The sequence below is a fragment of the Callospermophilus lateralis genome, chromosome 7 (genome assembly GCF_048772815.1).
Source record: "Callospermophilus lateralis isolate mCalLat2 chromosome 7, mCalLat2.hap1, whole genome shotgun sequence".
Lineage (NCBI taxonomy): Eukaryota > Metazoa > Chordata > Mammalia > Rodentia > Sciuridae > Callospermophilus > Callospermophilus lateralis.
In genome coordinates, this window is record NC_135311.1 from 45,426,657 (window position 1) to 45,437,914 (window position 11,258).

General features: G+C 37.7%; 1 pseudogene; it reads right to left on the reverse strand.

Annotated features, from left to right (window-relative positions):
• Nucleotides 1-473: 473 nt before the first annotated feature.
• Nucleotides 474-982, reverse strand: LOC143404237 (dual specificity protein phosphatase 4 pseudogene; annotated as a pseudogene).
• Between the last annotated feature and the right edge of the window lie 10,276 nt (nt 983-11,258).

The window sequence follows — 11,258 nt, forward strand, 5'->3', positions numbered from 1 at the left end:
TTGGATTCTGCACAGCTAGAAAAAAATGGAGCCAGGAGGAAGGTCCCAATACAGCACAGAAGTATTCTGTGGACACTGCCCCCCCAACTTGTGCCACATAACACCTTGCTGCCAGGAACCCAACTTCAAGGGATCCTACCTCCTGGATGCACAGAGCAGTTCCACTGGACACTCACTGTCTTAAAAGAACACAAATTACCTACATGCCACTCCTACCCTGAATTGCCCATATGCGCATGTAGGTTTGTCTCACATGAATTCATCTCATTGAAGAATCAGTTTCAATTGGAACTCTTACTTCAGATGAGACTGGGAAACTGCACTTGTCTATGCAGCAGTAGAAGGCATGATAAATGGAGAAAAAGACATCTGCCATAGTAGACATTAGACTCATTATGCACTTTTGAAACAAATTTATATACTGTTCAGTCCCCATGAGGATCTTGCATCCCTTGCTGGCAGCAACCTTGGTTTTAGGGGTTAGGTGAGTGGCTCCGAGTGCTGGGAGAGGTAGAGCTGAGGCTGAGAAGGTCCAGCAGTTGGCTGAGGGCCGAGTGCACACCCAGGGAGATAGGGAAGCTGAAGACAAATTGTGAGGTAAGGGTGGAGATGGGCTTGCAGCTCCCCTAAGGGGCCTGAAGGGCTGGCTGGCGGCCTGGAGGGGTAGGATGTGGCCAGCACCTGGGACAGCTGCTCCATGCAGATCAAGGCCTTCTCCAGCCTCAGCTGCTCACTCCTCATTCCTGCTAAGCCAAGCAGATGGTAGCAGAGCACAGGATGCCCTTTTAACAGTGCACCATCCCTGGACCACGGTAGTCCTTCACCGCACAGTCCTACTCCATGGCTTCCATGAACCAGGAGCCCATGTCGGACTTGTGGTTGTCTTCCACCAGATGCCTTTGTACTGGTAGCATCCTTGCATGTGGTTTGGGCATTCGGAGGAGACATTCAACAGGACTGTGATCCCTAAGGTATTCAGCATGTCTATCCAGGCAGCGTGGTAGGCACCGTGGAAGCAGAGGAACTGAATAATCTCCAAGGGACCCCTCTGCCTGGATGCACAGAGCAGTTCCACTGGAGCTGCAGCCCAGGTGACAGAACTCAGTGGCACTGGTGGGAGTTGGTTTTGGAACAGAATTCTGGGTAAGCAGAGGAAAACTTCTCACAGCCACTTTTGAGCAAGCAGACGTCTGCTCACTGGGGCTTAGGATGGAGTGTCTGCACTACTAGGGTCATGGTACAGTCCTCCCTGAGCCCTTGGCAGGGGAGCTCCACTCAAAGTAGAGGATGACAGCCAAGTAGAGGATAGAGCACAAGAGGGCGCACTTCCTCTTGGGCGTGCCGGATGGACTCCAGACTCCTGGAGCCTTTGTTCCTCCTATTGTCCTGGGTGTTGTATCAAAGGAGGTGGACCGAACCTCTGATAGGAAAGGTGTGCAAAAAATCGAGCAGCAAGCGTTTGCTGGCGCTCCCCAGCCCCAGGGTTGGGGGCTGCCCCTGCTGTCAGCCCAGCTGCCGCCAGGCACTGCACCATCCACCCCGCCCCTCAACCCATCGCAACCACCAGCTCCTAACCTCTGCCTTGGTGGTTCTCACTTAGCTTCATCAGCCTTTTGAGCACATTGCCGTCCATCTCTCCCAGTTAATCAATCGTCACCATGGAGTGTAGGAACTTGGGCGATTGATAGTCACCCAGGCCAACCAGGCAACAGGAATGGGCGAACCAGAATTAAGAGAAGGAGCCTTCAGAAGTGACAACCAACTTGGCCCCCAGAGGCTTGGGCGGCCAGACCCCTGTTGGGTCACCTTCCTCCTGCATGTTCAGGTTACATAGCAGTCCTAGCAGCCTCAGGTGCCTTGCATGAGCTTGCACTCATTAGCGGGTGGCAGCGGAGTGTGTGTGTTGAAGGGAGAGTAGTGCTGGCTCCTTCCTTTTGTTGCCTCAAATGTGTTTTGCTGCTCCTACACATTGGGCTGCAGCCTGCTCATTGCTGCTCTTCCCCTAGCACCCGCCAGAGCTCTGGGCACTGCATCCACTTTTTCTGGGAGGAAGTTTGATAATTGGTTTGGCAAGATGCTTGTCATCTATGTTGGTCACTGAGATAATTGTTTTTCATATCATACATCATTACAAGAGTATTCATAGTACTAAGTTATTGTAACATCATAGGATCAGTTCAGATAACTTTTGTATTTGGTATTGCTTATTGTGCTTTTCCGTCTTACTTGGCCTTGTCCTCATAAAGTTTAGTGAACTTTTTGAGAAATTCTTTTCTGTGTTCTTGTTTTTCTTTATGGTGTCATCATTTTCTCCTGTCTTTATTTTACCTAAGGGCCTACCCTTATTATCTTTTTCCATCCACTTTGTTCTAATTTCTTCCTTCTTGTTTTTTGTTTGTTTGTTTGTTGGTTGGTTGGTTGGTTTTTTGTTTTGCTTTATTTTGTTTTTGCAACTACTCAAGGTGGATGATCAGAATCAACATTGATTTTATCCATCCATGTATCTTTTTCTAATGTAAGCAAGTTGAAGTAGAAGCAGTACTTTAAGAACTTCTTAAGATGCATCCTATTGCTGTTGATTAGTTGAATGTCAGTTATCTTCTGCTCAAAATTATTTTCAAATTTCCTTGTAAGTTTTATCTTTACCCCATATGTATATTTTACTAAAATGCTTTGCTTCATTTCAAAAATTTTGGTGATTTTCCACATGGTTCACTTTGTTGACTCATCATTTAGTTCTGTATTAGATCACTTTCCAACACAGTGACAAAATACCTGAGATAAACAATTGAAAAGAAGGGAAGATGCATTTAAGATTTCCAGGAATCAAGGAAAAAGTGGGAATGTCCAAGAGTGCTGCCTGTACATGGGTCCACTGCCCAGAAACCCCAGTCCCTTTTTGCTTTTCTTTCAACCCACTGTTCAGCCATGCAGCTCCCAGGGAAGCAGGGCACCCATGCAAGGGCACCAGTGGCTTTTCTGAAAACAGTAAGCCTCACCCAATCATGGGGCTTTGAGACAGGCAGACAGGATGAACCATGCCAACACAGGTTGACCATTCATGGAAGCATATGTGGTGAACCTGGGCCTGTCTGTTTTGCTGGGTGAGAAAGAGTATTCTGACCTGATGGTGACATAGAGGCTTGAAGTCATTCACGGGTGAACAGAGATGTTTGTTGCCACATAGCCTCTCCAAGTGCTTTAAAAATGCCCTCCTTTCTAGCCAAGTTTGAAAGGACCTCTAATCTGGCACTCAATGACAACACTGTTCAACAACACTGCAAATGAAGTAACTTTTTCCTTCCCTGCTCCCCCAGCCGTTCCCAAAGAAGTACATCCTTCTTTCTCCAAAACCATTGCTCCATCTGGAATGGCTCCTTAAATGGCGTTAGTCCAGGTCAGGCTTTAACATGGCTCCCAGATGCTCTTCACAGGAGCTGGCAGGAGGCAAGGACTCTGTCCCACCTCCACTTCTAAAAGTCTGTCCCCTGCACTTCTAAAAGTCAAGGAGAACTGAACAGTGGAGTCCCCATTTAATCCAAAAGAGGGCCTTTGAAGAGAGTCTCCTCACAGGAATTTAATTTTGCAAGACTATATTAGTATACTTCCAGTAATCTGCCTAAAATTAAGAACTGCAACATATGCGAAGGAGAGGAGATGGTGCTTCCAAGTACAAAGGATTCATTTCAGGTCTATGCCTAAGTAATTGCTTTCCCCCATGATCTTGCCAGATAATTCACTGAAGAAAAATCTGAATTGTGCCAGAGTTTCCAGGAGCACCTTATGTAATGTGGCCTCTGTCACAGAGAGTAGGCCTAGAAGAAAAATGCTCCAAAGACCAAAAAAATAGTTCTATGGTTGTGGTCAATGTGCCCAGGATCCAGGAGCACAAATAAATAAGAAATAGTCCTTTCCCTTCCTTTCTCTTCCCACCCCATCCTGCCTCTCAGTGACAACAAAGTCAAGATCTTCAGCTGACCTGTGCACATCTTCAAGACACCATTCAGCTCCTGGCCACTTGCACATTTGCCTGCTATGGTGCTGCACTCTTTGTGATCGCACATTGGTATATGCTACATCCACTGGCCCTGGACCCCATGTACATATCTACTCTAAGCAAATTCTTAATTATTATTAGAAATAAATTATTATTAGTGCTTCTCAAGTTTCATAATCAGAGTCAACACTGATTTTATTTCTGTGTCTTTTTCTAATGTAAGCAGGTGGAATTATGAACTGCTTCATCTGCCTCCTATTGCTTTGATTTGTTGGATCCTTGTTATCTGTCAGCTCAAAATCATTTCCAATTTTCCTTGTAATGTTTTTCTTTACTATATATATATATATATATATATATATATATATATATATATATATATATATATATATATATATATATTTTATAAAAAGTCTTTGCTTTAATTGAAACTTCTGATGATCTTTGACTTATTTTTTATTGCTGATTCATAATTTAATTCTATGTTCAAATCATCTATTCTCAATAAATCCTTGAGGAAATTTTGAGTCTTGCTTTATGACTGCATTTGGTATCTTGCCTTCACTATTTTAAAATACCTGAGATCAACTTTTTTCCCTTGTACTTTTTCTATTTTCTATTATTATATATTAAACATATATGTTTCCAACTATATATATGGCAGTGGATTTCATTTAGTTATTGTCAACATTTCTCCATATAATGTTCTTTTTTACTAGGTCCGTGTTCATTTTTCATATATGCTTTATATGTATTTTCACATGGATATTCTTTGAATACTCATGGTTTTTTACATATATTCATACCCTAACTTTAACCTTTACACTACACAATATTTAATACTAATCCTAAATTTACCTCATTCCTAATTAAACATTAATACAAAAGCATATATAGTAATATGAATATTCTTACATACATATTCAAATATACAATTGATAATTGTATACATAAGTATTTATATATGTTCACATATAATTTATCTGTACATTAGGAAATTAATAAATGTGTATTTATACATCTCACACTTTTTCCTATCTCAAAACACATATATTTCTATGTATTTTAATGCACATTTTTATGTGTATATTCTTATAATTACTCATGTTTTTCAATATATACCTATTCATTGCCTAATATTTATGTGTAATTTGACTTGCATTCAAATATCATTGGTATATTTGCATATATACAATTTATATACATATATATACATATATCTGCTTTCACAAATTAAAAATGTGCCTTCCTAAATCTCATATTGAACTCTTCAGAATTTCAAAACATCAAAATTGCACATGTACATTCTTAAAATATTCATATATTTCAATATACTTATTTATTTGCTAACCCTAAGTATATACAAAATTTAGTACTAACCATAATTTTACCCCTATAACTATCCTACATTCAGATAAAAGCATATATACTTATATGAATACTCATATGTATTTATATTTATATACACATTTATCACTTATATTTGCAGAAGTGTTATTATATATACATATATACAATTTATCTTTGCATTTGCATATTAAAAATTTGTATTTATAGCTCATATTAACCCTTCCCTATTTCAAAACATATACTTATGTTAATTTTTATGCAAATGTTACCATGCAAATTCTTAGGTGTATTCATATTTCCAACAAGTATATTTATTCCTTAAAGATAAACGTAAATGTAAACCAAAATTTGAAAGTGATAATAACCCTATATTTACTTATATAGTTAAACCTACCTTTAAATAAATGCATATATAATAATTTTAATATTCATTTGTAAATAATTATGTATACAAGTATCAATGTTATATTAGAATATGTATAAGTATATATTCACATATATAATAAATGTGTGCAATCCTAGTTTTAAAAATCTGTATTCATATGTGTCATGTTAAAACCTTTCTTAGTTCAGGGCTGGGGCTGGGGCTCAGTGGTAGTGCAATTTACTGGCATGTATGAGTCACTAGGTTTGATTCTCATCACTGCATATAAATAAATAAAATAAAGGTCTATCAACAACTAAATTTTTTAAAATAATAAATAAAAAATAAAACATTCCCTAGTTCAAAACATATATATTTATTTATATTTTCATACGTATATTCATCAGTTATTCTAATGAGTATTCTTGGTTTTCCATATGCATTTCTTTTACTAACCCTAATTATTACCCTACACAAAATTTAACACTAAGCCTAAATATAACCTTATACCTGAATTTCTACATTAATATAGAACATACATAAAATTGTGAATATGCATGTGTAATGAGACATATATATTCAATTATCAAAAATATATTTGCATATAAATTATATATGCATATTTATTTGTGCATTCACAAATTTAAAAATGTGTATGCATACATCTCACATTAAACTCTTTTCTATTTCAAAAAAATATTTTTATATATTTTCACATGTACATTCTTAGAAATATTCATGTTTTTTGATATACAGATTCATTCCATAGCCATATTGCTAACTCTTGCCTTAATTTACCACTAATCCTATGCATACCCCTTTAAGTAAATCTAATTTTGCATAAAAGCTTATGTACTTACATAAATGTTTTTGTGTATTTTGATACATATATTCAATTATCAATGGCATATTTGCATATTTTTGTATTAATATATATTTTCTATTTCTGAATTTGCAAAATAAGAAATGTATATTCATACAACTCACATTAAACCTTTCACTGTTTTAAAGCATATGTGTTTATATATATTTTCATAGGTATTTTCACAAGTATATGCTCATTAATATTCATGTTTTCTGAAAAACTTATTCATTCCCAAACATCAACCCTAACCCAAGCCATGATTTAATACTAACTCTCACAACACCCTTATACGTAAACCTATTTACATAAATATATGTGCAGTAATACGAATGTGTATGTGTATTTCAACTTAGATATTCAATTACAAATGGTATATTTACATATATGTTATCGGTTATGCATATATAAAATTTATCTCTACAATTGCAATTTTAAAATGTGTATTTATAAGACTCACTTTCCTATTTCAAAACATATACCAGGGGCATAGTGACACAAACCTGTAATCCCAGTGGCTCTGGAGTCTCAGGATGATCTGGAGTTCAAAACCAGCCTCAGGAAAACAAGGCAATAAGCAACTCAGTAAGACTCTCTAAATAAAAATTGACATAGCGCTAGGGATGTGGCTCAGTGGTCAAGAATGGCCCTGAGTTCAATCCCTGGAAACACCTCCCAAAAAAACAAAACCATATATAGGGATATATATTACCACTTTCTTATGAATATTCATGATTTTCAATATATATATATATATATATATATATATATATATATATATATATATATATAAATTCCTAACCCTAACCCTAAAAACAATACTAATCCTAAATTTAACAATATACCTAAAAATATTAATATAGCATCATATATAATAATATGAATATTTTTGTTAATTATACACATCCATTTTATAAGTATTATTACATATTAATATACATTTATCTGTGTTTATAATTTTTTAAAAATGTGTATTTATGTCTCCTATTAAACCCTTCTCCATTTGAAAAATGTACACTTACATATATTTTCATTTGTAATTATATTTTTGTTTTTGATTTACATATTCATTCTCTAACTTTAACCCAAGCTATAATTTAATATTAACTCTCAAAATATCTCTGTAGTTAATTTTACATGAATGTGTTTGCAGTAATACATTTATGTATATTTTGACTTATATATTCAATTTTCAATGGTATATTTGCATATATATCAATATATTTTATATAATTTATCTCTGCATTTGCAAATTAAAAATGTGTATTATGATTCAAATTAAACCCTTGCCTTTTTCAAAACATATATAGTTTCATACATATTTTCATGTGTACATTCTTATGAATATTCATGCTTTATATATATATATATATATATATATATTCATTCCCTAGCCCTATGTCTAAACCTACAGTATTCCTAAATTTAGTTCTATACATAAAACTACATAAATAGAAAGCATATGTAATAATATGAATATTCATGTGTAATTAGACATAAATTTAATATGAATGTATAAAGAGTGTGGCATAGGGAGGCAACTTACACGATGATCAGAAAGCAGAGAAAGAGAGAAACTCTTTTCTCCAGATTCAAAATGTATACCTCATAGACATGCCTCCAGTGAAAAACTTCCTCCAGCCACACCCCACCTGCCTTGAGTTTACCACTCAACTAATTCACTGATTAGATCAAGACAAGCATTCAGTTATTTCTCCTCTGAACAGTGATTTTCTTTGCCTTCAACTTCATTGATTGGCATGAGACAACCTTTTGCAAGGCCTCACTGACAAAATGTAGTTTAACTTCATCTATTTGTGCTAATCTTCCCATGTTAGCTCTCAAAATATTTTGTGAGTGCTATTCAGGAAAATATGAAATGGTGATCAGTTCTGCTAACACTGAGTATTTGTTTCACTAATATCAAAATTTCTACCCTGCTGCTCTGTTTCCATGCTTTTCTGTATATATGATAAACTTGAGTCATAGGGTAATATTTTTGAAGCCATTTTACAATGCCAATCAAACCTGGCATTTTTTATATTAATGATATGCAGGTCAGTCAAGGGGATACCACTATAAGCTGTAATTCACATGTGCACAATCTGGGATAATTCTGTGACTATCAACTGGTTGGTGGTAATGAGATACATCCCAATTTCAGACAAGCTAAAATGTGAAGAAAAGAATACTCTGGCAGACACCTGCAGAATCACTTTGATGATTCCTTCTATCTTTCTGAAAGTGATGAGAAATACAGTATGGTGAGCATGGACAGCATGCTGGAGAATATACTGGAGGAGGACACCTTCCTGTGCACTGGCTGTGCCAAGGATTTAGGGCTCCTTCAAGCACTGGTAGAGTGGGGTTCTTGAGATGAGCAGGTGCAGGGGACCAACTGCAGTGCTTGATGGGCCTTTTTGTTGTCTGCTTTGTGGACACTGTGGTGACCTTAGCAGAGTGTTCCCATAAGTCATCAACTGGCAAGGCAACGAGGAGAACATGGCCCTAATAACAGCTGTGCCTGCAGGACACCCCACCATCACCAACTACCTATTGAAGTATTTCTCTGGTCTTGATCTTGAAAGAAGGAACGTGTTCAGCTTCACTGCCATGATGAAAGCCACCATGCAGGGCTAAATGGAGTGTGCCAGAGTCCTGATGCAGGGGCAGATATACATGGAAGGGAGACCCATCATGAAATATCCCCCCAGAAATGAGCCGCTTACATAGGCTGGGTGGAGGCTGTGCGCAACTCCCTCCCGAACATTTTGGGGAAAAGTACAGGCTAGAGCTGCTGCTGGCCTCTGAGGAAGTTCTGAAGCCTACAACCTCCCAAAAATGCTTCAGAGACTCACTGAGTTTGTGTGGTCCATGCTGACCTAGCACTCCAACTGGGGCCTGGAGGATGGGAGCATCCTAGATCATATGATCAGGATGAGCATCAGCTTTTACAGTCCAATTGTGGCCATCATCTGTCAAACTGTGTGCCCTGAGGACCTTTCCTGTGTGGGAAAAAGGCAGCAGGCAGTAAGGAAATCCTAGCAGCTAGGGGAGAACCAGGACACCCTTGCCCAAGAGAGGGATGAGGAGGAAGGCACTGAACAACAATAGCAGACTTCTGAGGCCATGAGAGCCTCCAGAGAGGAGGTTCCAAGAGTCAGCACCCCATCTCTTTACCTTCCAGGGGCTCAGGGTTCAGCCTCTTCCAGGTGGAAGGCCAGCCTCCTGTCCCACAAGCTCCTGCATCAGAGAAGTGAGTGGCCAGGTATTGTGGTCCTCAGCATCCACATCAGCAAGGTGCAGGCACCCATCTTCCAGAGGGACCAGAAAGTCTTCAAGGGCAACACCAAAACAGCACCCACCTGCAGATCCCCAAGTGGCAGGACAAGAGTCCAAGAAAGAAACGAGGAAGGCAGAAGGGACAGGGAGGAAGCACCAGGCAGAAGCACAGAAGAAAAGGGGTGGGCACCATGCTGGAGGAAAAGGACATGAGGGGTTTTATTGAGCAGAGGACCTGTTTCAGGCTAGCAGCTGTGGACTTGGTGCAGAGCCTCAGCTAGGAGGTGGGTGGGTTTATGCAAGAAGTTGAGACATGCAGGGGAGGGGAGAAACACAGGGAGGGGGCCCCAGGATGGATGCACAGAAGGATGCACAGGGCTCCTACAGTGTGCTCTGCCAGTCCTGCACAGCCTCTCCTAACAGACTTCTTCCCAGAATCTAGGAGGTGATGAAGCTGTTTCTAACTGGGAACAACACAAACTGATTTGTCTAACACCATTCTCCTAGCAATCAATACACCTAAAGGACAATTTACCTAAATGTCACCATTTATAGAACCTCAATTAAGAAATTTTTAAAAACCAATTCATCAAAAGGCAGTATTTTTGCATTATTTTGTATTTTTATTCATTATTCACCAGTCTGCACCATTTTACAGGTGATGTGGCTCTTTGTATTTAAAGAAGTTTAAATACATGTGCCCCAAGACCCTTGGATTAAAATATTTGTGGTGGCTGTGTGAATACACACAGAACTCATGGGTTCTTCGACTTTTTACCATTGGTTTTGGCTTTTACATTTTCCATCTAACTGTGGGTGCAAATTTGCACTACATTTTCCTATTAATTTGATTAATTGATGTGTACATTTGTTTTTATTTGATGGAAGCTTTGACTTTTACAGCAAAATGATCAAGTGAAACAATTCAGATTTCAGTGTATCTAATTTTAAATCTCTCTTGGCCATACAGTAATAATAAAAATAATTGTCAAAATTTATGAAATAATACATAAATAAACTTCAATTTATTGATAGATTCACTTTAAACAGAGACTTTGGATACACAACTTAGTAAATCTTTAACTAGTTATAAGAAAAAAAATTGAGTTTTAATAAACAGAGTAAGTTTTAAAAGTGATTAGTAGAAATAGAAAATTAAGTCATATGCCCTTAGGTAAGTCAAATCTGTATATTATTAAAAGGTAAAAATGATGCAAAAAGAATGAGAAAACCAGAGTGATGAAGTTGCTGAAGTTGGCAGGAGGATGATTTTTAGAAACAGGTGGTTAGAGTTGAGTATAAAGTTAGATGTTTTAGCAAATTTCAAAGAGTATTTGGCACTTTCAGGACAGCCGTCTCTTCCAGGCTCAAGTGGAATTTACCTACAGTTTTCCTTTGATAAT